This window comes from Tribolium castaneum, chromosome 1 (assembly GCF_031307605.1).
Source record: "Tribolium castaneum strain GA2 chromosome 1, icTriCast1.1, whole genome shotgun sequence".
Lineage (NCBI taxonomy): Eukaryota > Metazoa > Arthropoda > Insecta > Coleoptera > Tenebrionidae > Tribolium > Tribolium castaneum.
Window position 1 is genome coordinate 30,348,029 of NC_087394.1, and position 21,369 is coordinate 30,369,397.

General features: G+C 33.6%; 1 protein-coding gene across 17 annotated transcripts in view; it reads left to right on the forward strand.

Moving 5' to 3' along the window:
* Glut1 (Glucose transporter 1) overlaps positions 1 to 21,369 on the forward strand; it is a 99,476-nt gene that overhangs the window by 25,633 nt on the left and 52,474 nt on the right. For 16 of the 17 annotated variants that reach the window (XR_010336314.1, XM_064359798.1, XM_064359807.1 and 13 more), the window contains exons 2-3: positions 2,084 to 2,117; positions 20,104 to 20,247. The gene's annotated coding sequence lies outside the window, so the exon portion shown is untranslated. The remainder of the gene's footprint in view (positions 1 to 2,083; positions 2,118 to 20,103; positions 20,248 to 21,369) is intronic. The other variant, XM_064359800.1, reaches the window with a different exon arrangement.

The window sequence follows — 21,369 nt, forward strand, 5'->3', positions numbered from 1 at the left end:
GAAAACTGCTCGTGAAAGATCTTTAGCATGTTGTAGGCGATGCGGCAACGTTACGTGTTTAATTGTAACTTGTTAATTACGATAGAACGTAATTGGCTTGCGAGTTATTTTGTGGACGAAAGTAGCGTGACTCTCTCAGGTGGCAACTTTCCTGTTATATGTCCATTTGGCGGCGGGCTGTGCTTCTTTCTTTTTTCAAACAAAACGATACAACTCGGCACGCAAATTTATGATATTTTTAATTAAATAACGGGAATCTAGGATCGTGGCCCGAATTTTACACTTCACCGGGGTGATTTATTATCTACTTAATTTTCAACAGTTTTTATTTAATTAATTCAAACAGAATATTCACTCGCGTAACATAAACTAGTTTTATTGGTTTTCGTTTATAATTATGTAATTTTTATTCCGAAACTTTGGTAAATTGATTACGGAAGTTAATAAGTTAATTAGAGGTTGCTCTATTTGACTCAAACTTAGAAAAATTGCTTTGATAAAAAATAAAAAATAGTAAAAATTGCTGAATACCTTGTTCGTCGTATTCTGCTGGTAGCTTAGAACTTTGGTGATTAATTCAACGATTTAGCTTGTAATAATTAACAGTTATCCAACGTTTCAAGGATTGAATGGTTAATTGTTAGTTTTCCGTTTCCTGTCTAAATAAATAATGTTTCGGGCAGTTCATTTCAGAGCCTGAATTTCCATATTTTGTGTTACGGTTCCGAAAAACACGCAAACGACTGCAAATGCGATTATGCGACAATTTTGTTTTATTTTATCCAAATTAATGGGTGGTCTACGTTCCTTTAACGACACGCTCCAACTGCATTTATTTAATGCTTTGTAACTTTCACTATAAAAATGGTAAGTATTTGGCAGCCATAAATCAAAATTTGCCTAAAATGAGTTTTTAAGTTTCATAGTAGTGATTACAGTGGATTGGAAACTTGAGTTACGGTCGGCAATTTGGCGGTCAGCGGAAGAAAGCATATTCTGGTCTGTTTGGTTAGAATTTGCTGTGCAAATAGCTGAGTTTGGAGATATTGTCCGTCATAATCCGAATTTGTTTGGTCATTTTGTTTGTGTTTGGTGTGTTGGTTGTGTCGATATTATGAAATGATTGTCATCAATCTTGATGGGGGTTGAGCCTGGCATGCTGACAGCCCGGGGCTACTTTTAATTCCCGGTCTCATCCCGGTCCTCAACAATGTAGCGCGTCTTCTTTGATGTAAAGAATTAATACAGCCTTCAGAAGGCATTAGCGGGAGCTGTTGGAGATGAATTATGAATTTTGCAAGTTTTCCTGAGCTTCTTTCGCAAGCGCGTCTTTCATTTCCGGTAAATGAATTTAGTTTGTACGTTTTGCAAGGTTCTGCATTCATGTGAATAATATAAATCGAAACGAATCTCGCGCTCTTTCTTCTCCAATTCTCATCGGAAAATTTGCACTTTAAGGAAACTCAACTTGTTCTTTAAATATTGCTTTATTGATGCCTTTCAAGCGAAACGCCAGATTTATGACACAGATTTCAACTTTCACGGACTGTGTTTTAATTTAATTTATTAAAAACTATTATTATTGTCGCTGTGAAAAATTGCGCTGCTGTTTTAATCGCTTGACTTATTGCATTGCGCCAAATAATAAATTTAAAGAATGGTTAGCGTAATTCTACTTTTAGCTGATTGGCCACTCGCACGACTTTGGCTTAAACTTTATACTTTAATTTAAAATTCCTTAAATTGAATCGATGTAAGTAGTTTAAAACTAGTATACGGCTGGAAAGTTCAATATATCACCGAGTTACTTCAAGCAAAACATACAAACTCTTCAAATAGAAACTTGGCAAGTATCTCATAAAACAACAAAGTTGTTATAAACAAGTTATATCGTTGATATAGCAGTTACGGTTGTAATTGGTGTATTGAGTTATTGACATTTTTACAGATAATTTCGTTCCTCTATTTATTAGCAGTTCTTAGTTTTAATCTTGTTAACGGCCGCTGCTTATTGTTCATTGAAAGCCTGAAACCTCTTAATCACCAAGCTTGAAAGCTTTCTCATTTTTGTTGTCCGTTTCAGATTCTGACGGATGCACCTGAACGACCCCTGCAAGGTAAGCTTCTAACTTGTGATTATTTGGAACGCGAGAGAATATCAAGTCTTGAGCTTAATCCTCGTGTTCATTACAGTCGGCGAAAAATGTAGCGGACAAAATACGACAGCAGTAAATCGTTCAATTAAAATGTATTTATTCAATCCAGTGTCTATCTGGAGTATATAAATTGGTAGAAGTGTCTCGGAAGGCAGCGTTGCTAGATCGATCCATTTGTGACTCTTTAGCTCTCGGGGAAATGTACGAGAGCTTTGAGAGGGTTTCGAGATAAGAGATATTGGCATAGCTCCCGTCAACCTCAAGTGTTTTTCATAAAGTTAGCCACTACAGTTTTTGCAAGTAGCACTTATTTCCAAATTAAAATTCTCGAGGATATCTGTGTTTTGATGAAATGCATTCATCGTGATTGCACTTAGGAAATTGGATGATGAGACTAAGAGCCTCATTTCAGAGATAAGGAGCTGTCTTCTAATTAAATAAATTTTTAATACGGGCATGTGAATGAAGCTGAATTTTGATGCTTCCACTGTTGCAAACAAGCGAAGACAGGTCGGTTGCGAACCAGTACGCATAAATTTTATATCGTTTAGGGGAAAATATGCCAAAATATGAACAAACTGTTGACGTGCTTCTGTCGTTCCAGAAATTATTTCTCACAAAAAGTGGCGATTATAATAAGTTTAATGGATACAACACTTTTATTCCAGTCTAGTTAACAATGAATACATTTTATTTTTATCTTAGTGTTACACATTAAACATCAACTTTAGGAACATTCGAGAAAACAGTTTTGTTTTTATAATTTTGGTGTTATTAAAGCAAGTACTTGTAAAAATTATTTAACATGTGTATTAAATAATAATAATAAAATAAAAGCCTCTGTATAAGTAGGCCAAGTCGAGCTAATGCTATACAACTTAACCTCTTTCAAACAAAACATAAACTATGAAATGCAAACCCAAAAATAACTAAAACAAGAATAAATGCAAAGAGAAAATCATACCAAGAATAAACAGAAAATAATATAATTTTTTAAAGTAATGTGAAAAGAAAAAATAGTAATATGGAACTTTGCTTTTAAATTACTAAGAATACTACTAAAAAATAATAATATTAATAGAATTAATTATATAAAAATGAAAAACAAAACAGGAAAAGAACAATAATAAAGTAATAAATATTTTAACTTTATCTGTTATTTAAATAAGTTTACTGGCTTTCGTTTTAGATAAAAAAATTAAATGAGAATTAAGTGTTAACCAATTTAAATCTTTAATTTTAACAGAAATTTTTTCTAAGTATGAATATAAATCTACAACAATTAATTTGAATTTTTTAAGCAATTTTTGTAATTATTAGAGTCAATAAGACAAGTATAAAGAAGTATAAAACAATAACTTATAATACGTAACAAAATCGTTTTACATACTTTATTTCTTAATTTGAAATTAATTATACAATAATTTTGGTATAGTAGACGCAAACGCACGTAACTATTTTTCACTAAAAGAGAGAGATGATTTTTGAAACGTACTTTTTTACGTTTAATTTTAAATTGTATCTAAACAAATAATATTATACCTTAAATATCGGAGTTTAGACAAAAAATTGTTTCAACGACTGCATGGTGCTTAAAAGAATACTACGCTTATTTAAATCCTGAAAAAAAAATTTTCAGTTATTGTCTTCAATAGCTAGAAACTTAAGTTTAGGGCAAAACAATAAATGGTTAATTTTATTAAAAGCTTTCGAAAACTCTAGTATTATCAATTCAGTATTTAAACCACCTTCAGCGATTTTGACTATATTTTCTAAAATTTGGTTAGCATTTGTACTTAAATCTTTTCTAAACCCCGATTGTGAAAGAGGAGGAATATTATAAAAATTTACAAAAGTATAAATGTGTTTAAAAATTACGTTTTCTAATATTTTGGATAGAGTTGAAATAAAATTAATAATAACAATAATAATAGGCCTCAGGTCACTATAATCTTGTGGCTCATATACTTTTGGCAACGGTTTTACCAAAGTAGGTTTTCAAGATTTCGGAAAATACTCAAAAGTTTAGTCGAAATAAAAATATTTTTTTTGAATAAATGGTGGATGCGCCGGGATTACACTTTGTTATTTTGTGAAATAAGTTAGTTGTGACAATAAGTTAATTTATTTATTATATTAATAATAATTACATTGCATTTTATAAACGATTCCAAAAATCCGCCTTTTATATTGTTTATAAAAATTAAGAAAAATTAAATAAACAAATTAAAACTTTTTATACATTCCTCATTTCTGGTTTTTAAGTAACTGTTTTAATAAGTTTAATACTTGCTGCGTAAGAAAATGTTTTCCAAAGAAAAATATATCGTTAAGAAATGGCGGATGCGCCAACATCAAGGAAATTTGGAAATTAGAAATTAATTGGCAATTATCGTATGATTGGGCTTGGAATTTAAAAGATATTGGGTATTTGATGTACGAGTGTGTCAAGACGGCATGGGATATTGGTTCCGTTAGATAGTTTATGCGAATGTTTGCCTAATGCCCGGGTGCCGGCACCTCCATGTCAATTTTTCCGAAGGTTTTGCTCGTTCGATTAAATCTGAACTGTCCGATTCCGTTTATTTGTCCGCATCCGAAAATTGTAGGTCGAAATCGAGGCAATTCTGGTGTTGAGACTACGAAAACGATCCGAGATATCAATAAAAAGCAATGTCGAGGTGTTTGCGTGGTCGCCGAAGCGTAGGTCGATTCCCGACGGAGAATGTTTACCCGGCAAACTCTTAAACTGGGGCCAAGCACTAAAACACATTGCTTGTAGAGATATGTCAACACGACATTGAGATTCGCACAGAGTGTGGGATACCTGCTTTAAATCAAATTCGAATACATTATGCACAAGGCCCGTGTAAGCGATACCGACTAGGAATCTCGCCAAACTTCCACCCGCATAATTAGACTTTTTGTGAGACCGCGCCCATAAACACAGATCGTTTCCCGAATCAAACGCCAAAGTTTTTGTTATTGCTTGCGAAACGCTTTGAGCCGGTCTAGTGAGTGCGTCGGAATGAAAGCGCCGGCTCCGATATGAATTCGGCACAAGAAGAAACATTTTTACAGAAGAATTGTTACAGAAATGTCATCGTGGAAAGTAAAGAACGGCAAATGCAATCTTTTACGAGATTTAGAAATACAAGTGACATTGTAATTCCGCCGGTTATTAAGGTTTTATAAATCAAAAATACAGCTTCTGGCATTATGGCAATTAGTGTCAACATTGTCAGCTGCATGTTCGCCTAGAAAGCGCGCTGCGGTGATATAAAATTGAACTAGTTGCGCTTGTTTTCGAAGGGATTTAGTCTGGTTAGTGGTCACTGCAGTAGTTGAACTTGTGCTAATAAAGGCGTGTTGGAGGAAAGACCACAATAATTATTTACAACACATTTTCGACATGTCATTTAATACCAAATAAATAGTAAGTAATGCATCAAAATGGTGGATGCGCCGGACTATTATTTTTTTGTTTTGGTTTGAATTTTTTGGTTGTAATATACTTTTTTTTAACTAACGGAGAAAATAAACAATGTTACATTTATGAGACTCGAGGACCTCTTTAATATGTTGTTACTGAAATTTGGTAGAAACGTGTTTGTTAATGGGTATTTTGTTACAAATTAGTTTCGGAGTAAAGCCTAATTGTGCGGCAGTGTTAACCTAACTCTAAATGAACGAAATAAAATAGTTGAAATTACTGGAGACACTGACATTGCAGTACTTTTTGTTTCCTTAATAAATTTGTTTTTTTTTGGTTTTGGTTTTTTTCTCGCTCTGAATTCTAGACAATTGTATTGGCATTATGCTTTAGAGGACAGTTCTATTCTATTCTATTAAATCGTCCTTTTGTTTATAAGTCAACGGAAAGATGTTAATTGCGGTATAAAAACTGGCTTTATTATTTAAGAAAGTATTCGCAAATCTGTCCAAAATAGTATTAAGCTAGTAGAGTAAAGCATCGGAAGGTGGAGGCAAATGGAAAAAGCGAAAAGCGAGTGCTGACATCTGCAGCCAGTGCTTTGACAAACAACTTCATCGGGGGATGTCTTTTTACAATCCGTTGTAAAAATAGATCTTTTTTCTTCCCTTTTTGTTTCGCACTTTACGTTGTAGCATTGCTGACGCGTTTCCGATTTATTCAGCATTAATTTTAATTAAATGTGCGTTAGCGTAAATCTGTTTTAGGCGAATAAGTTATTCGTGATCACAGCTGGTGATTGATATGCTGTTTGTGGCTAAGAGAATTTCCACTCAACCATCTATAACCCACGGCTTGTAACATCCATATTACGTCAAAGCAGGCTACAATTGGATCGGATCTTACACGAAGTAACCTAACTGGAGCATGTTGCTGTGCGCTATATGATGATCCAGATGCTTTCCAGTCGCTACACTTAGCTGCAGCAAAATTATATTTTCCTGAAACTTTGCAGAAGCAGCACGGTTACGACTTACAACAAACCATGAAATATTTGCCTTCTGAAAAACTGCTAGTCATGTATCAATTAATTTTATTTGCTTAAAATCTTTTTATAACAGACTAAGAAAAGTTTTCTAAAAATAAAAGAGAGGGCAAGGTTTAAAGCGGAGACACACTCATCAGACGTGAAATTGGAAGTGTACCAAGTTGACAAGCAATTATGGCAAGTTAATGCGAATTTGAGTATCTTTAAATCAATACTGATTAAATTTGCTTCTGATCACCGGCATTTATCTTAATGAAATCCCCTCAAGGTATATAACCCGGGCCTTGGCCAGATGAAGCCACTCAATTTATTATGTGAAGTGCTCTTTAGTATTCTACAGGAATTACACAGGCACTAAAACTATTTTGCATAAAATAAGGGTAATTAATTCCCATAACCTCTCCCTCTTACATTACGAACAAGAGGATCGAAGAAAGACACCGGCGCTAATACCTGAACCCTGCCACAGATTTCTTCCCCTAACTTTAACAAATTAATTTGAGCTAAAAATTGAGTTTTGCAAAAATTTGCTTTATTGATCAGGGTGTTATCTTTTTCGAGTCTTAACGATACGGGTATCATGCATGTTACAATACAATTTAAAAGCATTTTGTGTAATAAATCAGTTTATGAAAGAGATTCTCATTATGTTTTGGTTTTTTTCTCAACCTTATCCATACGTGTCTCACGCGAGGATGCCTTTATAGAAAAACAAGTTTTGTATTATCGGATGTCAATAACGGGTCGAACGTTTCTATTTGCATGTAGGCTCAAAAATGAGTGGAAGTTTGTGGAGAGAGGAATTCCTAACGGAAAACAGAGAGTTTGTGTGAATTTAGTAACGTTGAATAAACATGAGCGTCCTAATAGAGGTTTTGTGTATTAATTAACCTGTAAAATTAATGTCTACGGCGTAGAGCGAGTGTATGATACATTATTTTCAATATTCTCTCAACTGAAAAGATATAATAGGCCCGGTCCCACTCCGATTAAAATTCGGGATGACTCTATTGTTGGTATTTTTAGCCGTGTTCATTAAAATAGGCAAAAATAACGCATCGCTTCGATACAATGAGATTCGTTGTGTTGTTTTAATAAAACCTGCCACAGGGAGCTTATTTTTACATACACATATTTAAACTGAATATATCAAAATGGTTCAGGGCGTGAGTATGAAAAAGCCGCTTTAATGGCTCCGCTGCAGTTATTTAAAAGTCTTTGCATGTTAAGCTACAATACGTATAAGTTGGAGAAAAATGCAATTTTCTTATGTTATTTGTGGATAGAAGTGGTTGTAACACAATGGCCCCCATTAAAGGTAATACATTTTCACGTTCCCCATTTTCATGTAAAAGAGACATTAGCATTGTGTGTGTAAAAAAGATATAGTTTTATATTCTTGAGGGATTAGTGTTTCGAAGAAAAAATGATTTAGTGTTCAAGTTGATACCTATAATTTTCCGCATTTAGTTTGCGGTTATACAACTTTTATTGCTTGGTGATAGCCACTTGTGCGTGAAGGTTTCAAGTTATCACAACTTTGGAAGGTTTCGGCAGATATTGATTATTGTTGGGAATTAATTAATAATTACATTACAAAAATTACTGACTTGATCGATTTTTTAATCATGTCAGAAACTGATTTCTTCAAAGTTGGACGAATTATTTTCGGGATATATTTTTAAGGACATATATTTTAAAGTTATTCCAAATCAATCACATCACATGGTACAACAAATAACATCCTTAATAATACGATACATAATAATATTACTACATTAAACCTGATTTTTTTTTCAAAGCAACTGAGAGTTAAATAACTAATGTTAGATGATAAAATGAACGGCGATTGAAGTTGGTATTGAAAATTCAGAAATATTATTTGGTGTAACTTAAAATTACACTACCTGCAGTAAAGTCGAATAAGTGTTGAACACACTGACCTGTGGTTTTGAAATTAAGCGCCCAAAAGTCCAAAAGCATAGACGAAAATGTAAGATAGTGTAGTTAGAAAATGGTGGATGCGCCGGGAAACTACTTAACATAAAGTACATATAAAAGATTCTTTGGTTTTATACATAAATTTGGTGTTATGTGGTTTAAATCAATGAGCTGTAAAAGTTTTAAATCATATTTCTGAAAAAATTAAATAATTATTATATCTATGAAACATTATTTTATTTATTTAGAAATTAAGAAAAAAACAACGCAGAAATTTTAATACAAAAATATAAATAATTAACGCCTTTTTGAGTTATTATTTGGTTTTGTAACAAAAAATGTTTGATAACGTGGAGGTGGTCTACTTTTTAACAACCTACGTCAGGATCTGATCACTCAGCAGCAAACATATCATTTCATTTCACGTAATATCAACAAGCCTTCCCCAAACGGTTTGATAATTCACGACAGATGTCAATCCTCCATCTCCTCTCCGATCCGTTCCTGATTCGAATCAGTTTCCCTCCCCGTCGAAAAGTTTGCGTCTCCGAACCGCAGATCTTTCCGTTAAGTGAAACGTTATTTTCCGCAAACACGCCAATTCGTCGGCATAAATTCGTTGAAGCGCGCGGTTTGGATAATCTGAGGGCTTGTGCCCGTCTTGGGTCCTCGGGATGATCGTTAGGCAGTGCACGTGCAGACCGGTGTTAACAAGGCGGGCATGTGTCATGTATTTAAGACGGGCGGGGCCGAGCTGGCTGCTGGGGCCGGGGCCTGCAGATCAATAGTCCGCCGGCACTCTGCCATTCTGGCAGACGCCACACATACACACACACGCGCGCCGACACTGACATTGCTCCACTCTCAAGAACTGGGCCTTTGGCCAGCGACCGCTGCCCCCATTAACGCCGTTTCGACACCAGGTACCTCTATAAATAGCCCGGGGCTCCGCCGGGGGCGGACGCGACGCTGCCTTCCAGGGACAGACAGCTAGTGATTTATGGCCATTTCTCGACAAGACGCGAGGAGAGATACGCTGCTGCTGATAGCAGGAATCAGACGTCTCTCCGAAACATTTACAAATGATTACATTAACTTACTGCTGCATTTTTCAGTTTACAAAAGAACTACTTTTTGAAAATGTTATGTTACTTTAACACCTCCTTTAGACAAAAGAAGTGTACTTCAAAATCGTTTTAATTTCTAATGGAAAGATTTTGAGAAAATTACAGTTAAATTACTGAAAGTGGCTTTTTTGGTTGCTTTGAATATTGTTATGAGCGCTTGCCATTACAGAAACAATGTTAAAAGTAGTTGGTTTGTGCATATTGATTTGATCGTGCAAATTCCGAAATTAAATACAATTTATACTGATTGTATAACCTCTTATCAGTTCACAATTTAAATAAGTTCATTCTAAAGTCAGTTGTTTATTGATTAAACTATTAATTTTTATCTTCTGTATAAATATTGTCTTTGAAAACGTCAATTGATTACTTTTTTTATGTAAATTCTAAAAGATAGGAAAAAAGTGAAAATTTGTTAGTGTAGATTAACAACGCTGAATTAATAACTGCCAATTTTTCTAGCAAATTATATTAACTAAGATTTTTTTAATGTTAGCACTGTTTCAAACTTGAAAACTGCAGACAGAAACAAAAGTTGATACATTTTTTTAAAAATTGGAATTAATAACAGCATCATTTGGTAGAAAAATTAAGAACTTTTGACTGCTGAAAAAACGAAAAATAGTTATTATTATTATTATCTCACGTTTTATTTTTTTGAAAGTTTTTATTTAACTTGGTCTGTTGTCTTTCTGTCTGTTTCATTTTTTCCGAGGCAAATTTGAGAGAGTTACAGCTATCTGAATGAGGTAGAATTTTGTATATACACTTGTTGTTTTTATTTTATATGGATTCTTGAAATATTTCCGACAGTTATATGAAATTTTTGGTAATATAAAATGGTACTGTCATGGTTTTCGTTATCTCTATGGTATCTCTTAAAAAGCTTGAATAGCGCGTAATACATACAGAGTTACCGCTACCACTGTTTCTAGCAGTAACAGAAACAAAACTATTGTCTTTTCTTAACTCGTTATAAATGTCTTAAAGACCTTAAGTTGGTTCTCTCGCTTGTCCATTCTCTTAGCACTGTTTTTTATAACCGGAAAAGATTTTTGGTTATTTAGGGCAGGAAGTAATTAAAATTTATATTTTTTGCGATGTTTCGATTTTTTATTAAATCTTCATCAGGCTGCATTAAAGGTTGTAAACTATTTAAGTGATGACGATAGAAATCTGTCTTCTTTTTTCAACATGGAGTCTTTTTTTTATTTACCAATGTATTATGTTTAATACTTTTATTTTTGAAATTTTCAGCTATTTACTACAACCAAAATTTTTCTATGTCCTACAATTTTTTCTGGGCTATGTAATTTTGATTTCTACCTCTACAAAATTAAAATATTAAGAAAATATTTTAATTTTTCAGTGAAAAATATTTAGCATTTTTTCGAATTATATATTTTTTTTAAATAAATGCATATGTAGAAATACACCTTGGGCATAATATTTCGTCAAAACTTGAACAGAATCTACTTAATACAACATACTTCATAAATACAGCACAAAAGTTGAACTAAAAAACCTGTTTTTCTCAGAATGTATACATTCTTTGTTTTTTTTTCTAATCTTTTCTCTTAATTTTATAATCAGAAACCGCCGTGACTGAAAATTAATTTAACGCATTGTAGGTATTTTGTAACAATAATAAATTAGGAGATATTTTCATTACAGTCATATTGTTGCCGATTGTTGCATTTAGGAAGAGCAAAAACTCCTTCACAATCATAATACTACTGAAACAGATTTTTTTCATCATTTGCATAATGTTATCTGCAAGGTCGAAGCAGACCCTCTGTTATTTTGGGGTGCATAACATTATTAGATGTCATAATTTTTTTCCATTTTTCTTACTTACATACATTTGTAAGGGGAAAACATTTTCCTTAAGAAAATTAAATTTAAATAATTGTAGAATGCAGACTTCTTGAACACTTGGCAAGTGTGTGCAGTCTTCCACTCAAAATAAATCATGATCTTGTAGCGTTTACCCGCAAGGGGATACAAAAAAGTAATTTTTTTAAAATACAATTACTGTAATTTAATACAAATTCTTTGCGTTTCCCACTGTTTGTACTTACCTGTAAACGCAATTTTTTAAAATAAAAATATTTGAAATACTATAATCTTTAATACCAGCTATTACGATTAGCATTTTCTACTATGACACTGGATTCAGTTAAACGAGTTTGGTAAACAAAATACTACTACTCTGTTTATTACAAGCAGAGAAAGCACTTAAGGTTGAATTTTTGTCCACTGTACTCTCTATTGAAGACAGATGATAAATAGATGATAAAGCCCGTTGGCACTGAAAGCGTATCGCATTTTTTGGGGTACGATCTAATTTTATTAATCGAACAAATCGGTGAAAGGCGTAGTAGCGGAACTAACGAGTGCCCTCAAAAGCTTGACAGATGATGGCGGTCCATGGTCTGTTTTCACGCACGCTATCGTCATCCCTGAACCGTTTCCGACCTCAATTTGGCAGGAAAACGGCACAGTAATTTGATCGCTGCAGCGAGTTATGACGTTTTCATTGCATTCTTGCATGCGGCGTGTTCCGTACGTGACGTAAATAGGTTGAGTGGTGTGACAGCGTCCGTAGGTGGAGGCGCCGCCGCCGCCGCCGGCCGAGAACCGTCTGACTAACATGTTTCGTGTAGTTCTATGTAGTATGTATGATGTGTGCATGTCCGAGAGACTGATGATTGTTCGCCTAGCCCAACACGGCCAAGTAATGCAATTTCCTGTCTCCGGTCAGCCACCGCCTCAATATCGACCACACATCAACGGACACTGGGTACGGGCGGCTTTGCGCTTTCCGGAGGAATTTTTTGAATAAACAGGAAAACTGACTGGGATTTGCTGACACTCGTGATGAATTATACACTTATGAGGAAAATATCCTAAGCGATTAATTCATTTTTGCCCCAGAAACATAATTATAAACAATAAGGAAAAACCACATTTTATCACTAGATTTAGAATTTTTTGAAAGCCATTTTCTGCTCCAAAAAGTTGGATTTAACCATTTCTGGCTACTCCAAGATATTTTTATTTATTCAATAATAAAAAAATATAAGTAAAATACGCAAAAATAGTAATCAAAAAAATCAAAAGCCTTTAAAATCGGGCGTATGGTGGCCGCAGATATAATCCTTTCGTTGTGCAGATGTGATTAACCGTGCGCCACAAATCTCTCAAAAATATGTAAAAAATGTAGTTTATATGCAGTATTAAATGAGTCGATCGTGACGGAACATAAAATATATCAGGTAAACTAAACAATTTATCAAAACAAAATGAATGCACGCACATAACATTTTAATGCAAAACAAACAAAATAAAACAATCCTGTCAAATCGAACAGCAAAAAATATGTAATTCCAATTTAAGGAAATTTTAGTGCCTATATTTCTGTTATTGAATATTCGCATCATGTAAACCAGTAAAAAGTGGTTGTAAAAATGATAAAATCAATGGTAGATAATTCGCTAAAAATTGCTGTTATAGGTTTTTCTTTGCAGCAGTAGATCCTTTTGTTGTTTTGAACCAAATGACTGAATTTATTTTGATGTTATTTTAAACAGCTCATTTTGTGTTTCGTTTAACGACTGAAACGAGACGAGACATTTTATATTCTTAGTTAACGTAAATATTTCCAATTTTACATTCGATTGGAGGATTCTTCATCCTTTGATAATAAAACCCAATCCCTCCCGTTTTTACTATCTAGTTATTCTGATATTATAAAGCAGACCCGAGAACATCTTTTGCAGGAATAAAATCCAACACACGACACACGTGTCTTATTTTAAGAAGACATTATTATTCGAAAATGCAGTTTATTTTATCGCAGTGCAAATTTCGTTCAAATACAGTGTGTGATTGTGTTGAATAAATTAGTGGTGCGCGCCTTGAACCTTGGGTTATTTTTGCTATCGTCACTTTGAATAACGCGAGAATCGGCATAAATAACGCGATCAATATTGAGCTGTGCATCCGTGCATACAACATTAATCCGAGATAAAATCTGTAAGCTGCTTTGGTACAAAGGTCAGAGTGCTTTACGTAGCAACATTGCTGGTTTCGAATACGTATTAGAGCCCACTATCCGCCAATGTTGTTCTAGTGTCAATCCGCAGAACGTAAATAAATCAGGCCTTGATTAAGCTCCAAACTCGCAACTGCCAACAATTCGGTCGGAATTAATATTTCCCTTGGAATTTAAATATTATATTTTCTAATGGATAGTTTTTGTCGGGCGCAAATTAATAGCCATGCATTTTCTAGCACAAGTTATCGTTAGCAACGGTGGCATTAACGGCACCACGTCCCTCCTGAATATTCAGTATATTTATGTAAATGCCGATTATGCAAATGATTATTTCGTGCAAGCTTGATTTTCTTTTCAATTCCGAAATTATTGAGTCGAGGGTGGTCGGCGGAGTAAATTTAATTCGGCGAAAAATAATGCGAATGCATTTAAAAACAGTTTCTTGGAGGGAATAAATAAAGCACCGTTTTTCCGGAACGAGTGTGGAAGTTGAGGGAAAAGTTCGCCTTTACGGCCGAGTTTCAGCTTCGGGATTAGATATGGACGTGATTCCGACGTTGATGGTGGTGGCCCTGTTCTAGAATTTTACCGCTAATATAAATATTTACTGCGACTGACAGTTTTAGTGTCTGCACTACACGGTTTATGGAGACACCTGGAATTGCTGTTGTTTGTTTTCAGATTTAACGTGGACGCTTTAAAAATGGTTAAACAAAAAGCATGTTTAACGCCATTGTATGTCCAACAACGATCAACAACAGGGCCACACCCAACGGTCGTTAGGTTTTTAAATGGACAAGCATTTTTAAGGAACTGTGCTCTATTATTATTTATTAGTTAGGGCCAGATCATCAGCGCCAAGTCGTTAGCATCCAAGAACATTACCTAATTGATAATTCCATCTATTATGCACGAAAATTATTAACCACTAATCTCTCAACAAATGATACTTGCATTTGTATTTGATGGCTACTCTTTAATTTACCAGTGACCCCAAAAATATAGTTGTCTTCGTTACTTAATAGGATTAAAATTAGTTTGGACACATACTTGGGGTGTCAATGCTATGTATGTTATAAAATCTCTTCTTTCAAGTACAATAATTGGTTTTACTATAGACTGGTTTATGTAGATGTTATTAGACAATTTTGTTATAACACCGAAAATTTGTGAACATTGTTCAGTGCAATAATCCATTAATGTTTTTTTCTACAAATCTACAAATTAATATTAAATGTAAAGTAATATAAAAAATTATAAAGTACATCTGACATTTCATTTTATGTATCTACCACAAATTTAAAGACAATATTTCTAAAAGGGTGATTTTTATTAAACGAAAATTTTAAAATAGTATTTCGTTTTGTCTTATAGGTTTAAACCAGAGAGTGACTATCTACTGTGAAAATGTTATACTTTATGATCACTTTCTGATGGAGCAAGTATAAAATAAAAAAAACAATAAGGGTTGTTACCTCTAGTGTCTTTAGACACTGCTAGAACGCTGACTTTATTAACTATACATATTTACATTAAAAATAATCTACTTTTAAATTTAGAGCTTAGAGAGAACAATTTTTTTAACACGAGCTCCCGGACTATAAGTTATGTGGAAGTGAAAAGGTTATAGAATAAAAGAGAGGGGAAAAATGGCAGTATTAACATGGGATGGATTTCTCCAATTATTAATTTATTTTTTAAACAAAATATTACAATGTTCTAAGTATGTTATTGTAAAGTTTACGTTGTCTTTTAGTCATTACCTAAAAACTATGCCACTCCAACATAAAGCAGATTTACAAAATATCAGCAAAGTTTGGAATTTAACAAACAACGGATTATTATTTGAAATGAATTTAACAGTTCTTTTATTGTTGAATATACAGAGTGTTTACCGTCTTGAACATAAAACTTAAGAGAGATGATAAAGTAGAAAAATCCCAAAATGCTTTACAAAATATAAATTTACATTATAACAGAATATCGCACAATACTGTATATATTTTTTTCTAATTATCAATATTAAAAATTTCTGGTTTGTTTGTCTTTTAATTTTTTATCCCGTACAAAATTCACAGAAGTTTTTGAGTGGTGTTCAAAAGTATGAACTACTTTGAAAGCTCACTTGACAATTTTTTAAATAAAATAAATTCTATACTTCTTGAGTATATCTACCAAATGTGCTCATAGTCTTGGTTGTTCTTGTGCTCAATTTTTAATTAAAAAAGAACAAAAGAAAAATTTTACAGTGTGTTTTCTGGAACTTTTTTAGTTTCTTGTCCCTTTTAGAACATACCAAAAAACTGTTCCTAATATCATTTATTTAATATCATTTAACCCATTCTACCAAATTATGTAAATGCAGTTATTTGCTAAATGTCCGATTTTTTCAACTCAGTTTTTATAAAAATATTTGCCAGTTGGTGATAATGGTCATAACTAAATTATTTCTGTATTTGTATTAAATATCTGCAAATTGCAAATAAAACAAAATTTAATCTCGAGCAACATTTCTGATTCATTCCGCGCGTCTTGGGGTAATGCAATATCTATAAAATAACGATAGGTCGTTTAATCGTCCTTCCTAGTGGTAGAATATTAGATTATAAAAACTCCGGCGTTCGGTGCATCATAAATCACGGCGATTTCCGGACAAACGTAGATGCACACAATAAAGATTTATCGATTAAACATGTAAATCAAATTCGATTCTGCGGGATGTCAGCATAGCCGCCAACAAAGTATTATATATGAAATTGAAGTACCTGCATACACACACATCGAGAGAGCTTTTACGGCCACCATCAAAATATAACATGTAAAATAAAAATATACGACAGCAAGTGCCTCCGACGGCATTACTCACGCGGTAAAGATCGGCGATCGCATGTCGGGATGTTGACTGCCGGTGGAGTCTTCATTTTTCTTGTTTAAAAGCACCGAAGATATATCGAAAGCCATCACAATCTGTCCCGCCTCTCAAACGCACAAAAACCTACCATCGTTTTAATCGCAATCGCTTTACTTATTTTGCTATCAAGTCACACAATAATTGCAAAGGGACATATATCGTCGAAATTGTCTGCATTTGATCGGACGGCCACTAAATTTGGAGTTTTTGGTCTGTCATTATCGTCCAGCTTATGCAGAGCGAATTGATTCTCGGATAATAATTTTGGTGATTTGTGTGCGAGCTGCGGTTGAAGGCAGGCATGAAGTGTAAGATATCCATATGCATTAAATGGTCCTTGAAGCCAAAAACGGCTCCATAATGAATGAACGTATGCCATCTGGCTACCTGTTAAGTGGAATATGAATATTCCATTAGAAATATGTCCATGCTAATGTGACCACTGGAGGAAGCTCACCCAGAAAATGCCACTTTTGGCCATCATAATATTAAACTAAATTTATTGGCTTTATTCTTGTACAAGTGGAATTTTTATTAAATATACTAATTATTAAAGATGATGCGGTTACAAGCTTTATGGCCTCGTAATACAGTATTCCTGCGAGAGGAGCTCGAGTTATCTGTCTTTGGAGCAAAGTGTCGTTCGCTGTGGCATCAGAAGAATCAATATGGCGTCTTGTGGCGATATCTATGACGTGCAAATGTCACCGGTGCTGTCATAAGGCCACATAACTCTCCTGCGCCCTGTAGCGACGGAACTATTTTCCTGAATTAGGTCACACATCCCTTGCTTCCGGGACCTTGGCATCCCACTTCCCGTTACCCGACTTTCCTTAATCTCCTTTCCAATCCCGTTCTCGCTCCGAATTCCCATCTCTATTGTTGTTTGCTTCAATAACAGTTATTTGAATTGCAATTGATAAATATTTTGCCAAAGCATTATCGGAGAGGTAATTTCTCTATGAATTTACCATCTTTGAATAACATTGACTGGTTTACATTTTGTTTATTCGACGACAGGATTGCGTTGGAAAAACACACCGCCAGTGGAAAGCCACAAATTACATCAAAACATTTTTCAAACATTTCAATCTTACTCCATTATTTATCTGTACATCTATGTTTTATTATTTTTTAATTACTTTTTTTGTAGAAGTGTGTATCTGTGTTTTAAATGTTTTAATAAAACGATGACAGTTTTTATTGCGTCGACTAATAAAGTACAGTAAAACTTTTCAACAACGGACACTGATGGGGAATATTTAATTGTCCGTTGTGAAAAGGTTAAATATTAAGAGAGGTTTCACTGTACTTAAGAAATTTAAAATTTTCTGAGCTCTATTACATGAATACTCTTAAAGAAGCGATGTTTATAAAATCACTAGAAGATTTAATTCAAAATGACATTAATCAATTAATCATTCACTTGGAACTTTTATTTACCATTTTCTAATTAAAAAAAAAATAGCTAAAAATTGTTTTTTTTTAATTTTTAAATGACACTAACATTTTTTTTCAAATTTATGTACATTTTTGCTAAGGTTCTCAGAAAGTTACCATATTTTTTCATGCAATTTGAACTTACAATCTTTTTCATAGAACAATAAATTAAATCGACTTTTTAACTCGTTTGAACTTGGTTACAAATACTTAATTGGGATAAATGGGATACAAACTGGTAATGACTGAATTTAGGAACATACATTTGTAAAGAAAGCATTTTGATACTGAATTAATTAATTCATTGTTACAGTTACGAAAAAACGAAAAATATTGTTGGCCTGGCGCATCCACCATTTTTAATACATGCTTACTATTAATTTTCTGAATTAATTAATTACTTGTTACAGTTACTTAATAAAAAAGAGTGTATTAATGACGTCTATTAAAACGTTTTTTAATAAAATAATTTATTAATACTGAAATTAATAAACAACCAACGAAAAAATATCGTTGGCCTGGCGCATCCACCATTTTTAATACATACTTACTACTTATTTACTGAATTAATTAATTAATTGTTACAGTTACTTAATGAAAAAGAGTATATTAATGACGTCTATTAAAACGTTTTTTAAGTAAAATAATTTATTAATATTGAAATTAATAAACAACCAACGAAAAAATATCGTTAGCCTGGCGCATCCACCATTTTTAATACATACTTACTACTTATTTACTTATTAATGATAATAAATAAATATTAAATAAATAAATTTAGGAACAACAAACAGTTGTTTCGCGAATTTTTTTGCATCACTTAAACGGACCTAAACTATGGATACAATGCTGACTGAGTGTTCACGTCTATAAGTTGAAAATAACAATTTTAACCTATAGAGTTTTGTTCTGATACAGATTTTCATCAAATGTTTATGACAGTTTTGATCACGTGTTCTGACTATTAATTTGTTAGCGTTTCGAGAGTATTTTTTCGTTTCCCGAACGAAAAGTTTTCTTCGTAAACTGTGCAATAACCTAAAGAGCTGTTTTATTAGTTACTGTATAGCCTGACGAAGAAGTAGAGAGTTTTCCATGGCTTGCATATTGTGTCTTAAAATAAATATCCGGTACATTAATAAGCTACAAAATTGTGTATAATTTATATAGACAAGGGGTGAACAAAGATGCTTTGTCTTGAGTTTAAAAAGTTATTTAATTAAATTTTTTATTAATCAGGGGTTGTTTTCTAGCACAATGTACTGAAGAAAGTTTCTAGTCGGTATTAAAATTGAAAGTTGAGAAATGATTTTGTTAATTAATTTCGGCCAGCAGTTTGCTATTGTGCGCTCAAATGATTTAATCGGCTTGTTTTCGCATTAACATGGTCTGCGACCGAGTTTGTCGATCACTTTTTATAATTAACGAAAGCAGGGCGAAAAACCTGCCGAATGGTGCGCCATTTCTGGCCTCTCCATGTTCACCTGAATGTCCATATTTCATTCAGTCGAAAAAGGACGTCCCCATCCGCGTAATTGGCGGAAGACCGTATGGACACGGTTCGACCGAGGCGTCGCGCAGCTTCCCTTTAACTTGTTAATGCAAATGAACTATCTGATCCCGTGAGTGATCCTGCATGATGGAATTTAATTAGGGAGTGTTACCGGTTTGAGAGCTTTCGAACCGGAACCGTCACGTCGATGCTGCACCGTATCTGCCACTCTTTGTGCCCCTCACCCAATCTTGATACTACACCAAATATCAAACACTTTAAGTGACTCCTTCAGGTGAAGATGATCCTCGAAGATTCTCCGACTCGATGAACTTTTTGTATCGCCCGGGACGCTGTTTGAACAATGCGGAATCTATTCGATGTTTTTAATCAACCGACGGATCTTCGTGCCACCTCTTTAATAACTTCTTAATTTGCCAAAAATGAGAAGGTGTCGGTGGAGCAGAGAAACTAATTACGCGATCTTTGTTTCAGATTTAAACGAAATGCTGCACGAGTGAAAGTGACGCCCAATTTGAACAAGAAGTGATGGTTTTGGTTGTGAATGACAGCAGTTATTGATGACTGAACATTTGCCAGCTTAATCTCCGCTACTTCTGTATTAGTGCCATTGTTCAGGTGAGCTTTCGCTTTTGCCACTAGACGAAGTTTCTCAATCCAACAATAATTATTTTCAAATAAAATTCCATTTATTTTCGTGGCATTTTTCAAAATGCTTAGGACCGGTTTATATCGCAACTAAATGCGTGATTAACTGATCACGTGACCAAATCGAACAAATGTGATTATTGTTATTAACAACTAATTACATTTTAACAAAGCTTCAGGATTTACGTTATGGTTGTATTACAAAAAGTTGATCGTTTTTGAACAGGGGTTGCCTTTAAAATAAGCAAAATAAAAATTTGGAAATAAATTGTAAACACCCTGTAGTAATTCAAATCAATCAAAGTCACTTAATATGTCTTGTAAGACTTTGTTTAACACTTACGTAGTAGTAATGTTTTCAAAAAAGCACTGTTTCTATTTTTTATTATTTTTTTATTTTTTTAAATTCTTTTTATATTTACATTTAGTTGAGATTAAAAGCGTTTATTATTGTTACTAATATTATTGGATTTATGGCATAAGTACGTATATAAATAAAGCGGTCGGTGAAGGAGGCACAGAACGGTCATTGAGCATTGGCACCGATCAATCCGACAGCCGGTTTTGTCACATTACACAAAACCATTATGTGCTTTTATCGGAGATATTATTGTCTAGCGATAGTTTGATTCCTAAGCGATAATCGAAACATAATGCTTAATCGAAACTAAAATAGATTGCTCACGAACTTTCTACCTAATAGGAGGGACAAAGCCGGATGAGAAACTTCCAAAGTTGCCTAGTCCAGTCCAAGATTAAATTTTAAAACTTGCAAGATGTCGAAGGAAATTAAGGATAAGTTTTCGGAAGGTGACAAGATTGTGCAAGAAGTTTTATTTTATTACAAAAGTACTTGTGTACTTCGATTCTATTTTATTCAAAAGGGTGGAGCACTCTTTGTTTTTGGGTAGAGTTTAAGGTCAGGGAGATTAAGTACGTACATATATTATTATCAAGTTTTATGACAAGAAAAGGATTTGTTGGATCAGCATTTCGCTTATAGCACCATAAAGTTTGAACAATGTTGTCGGACCATGTAAATATGCCTTGATAATAATTACAAAAGGTCTATGCATACATAACCCCGTATTA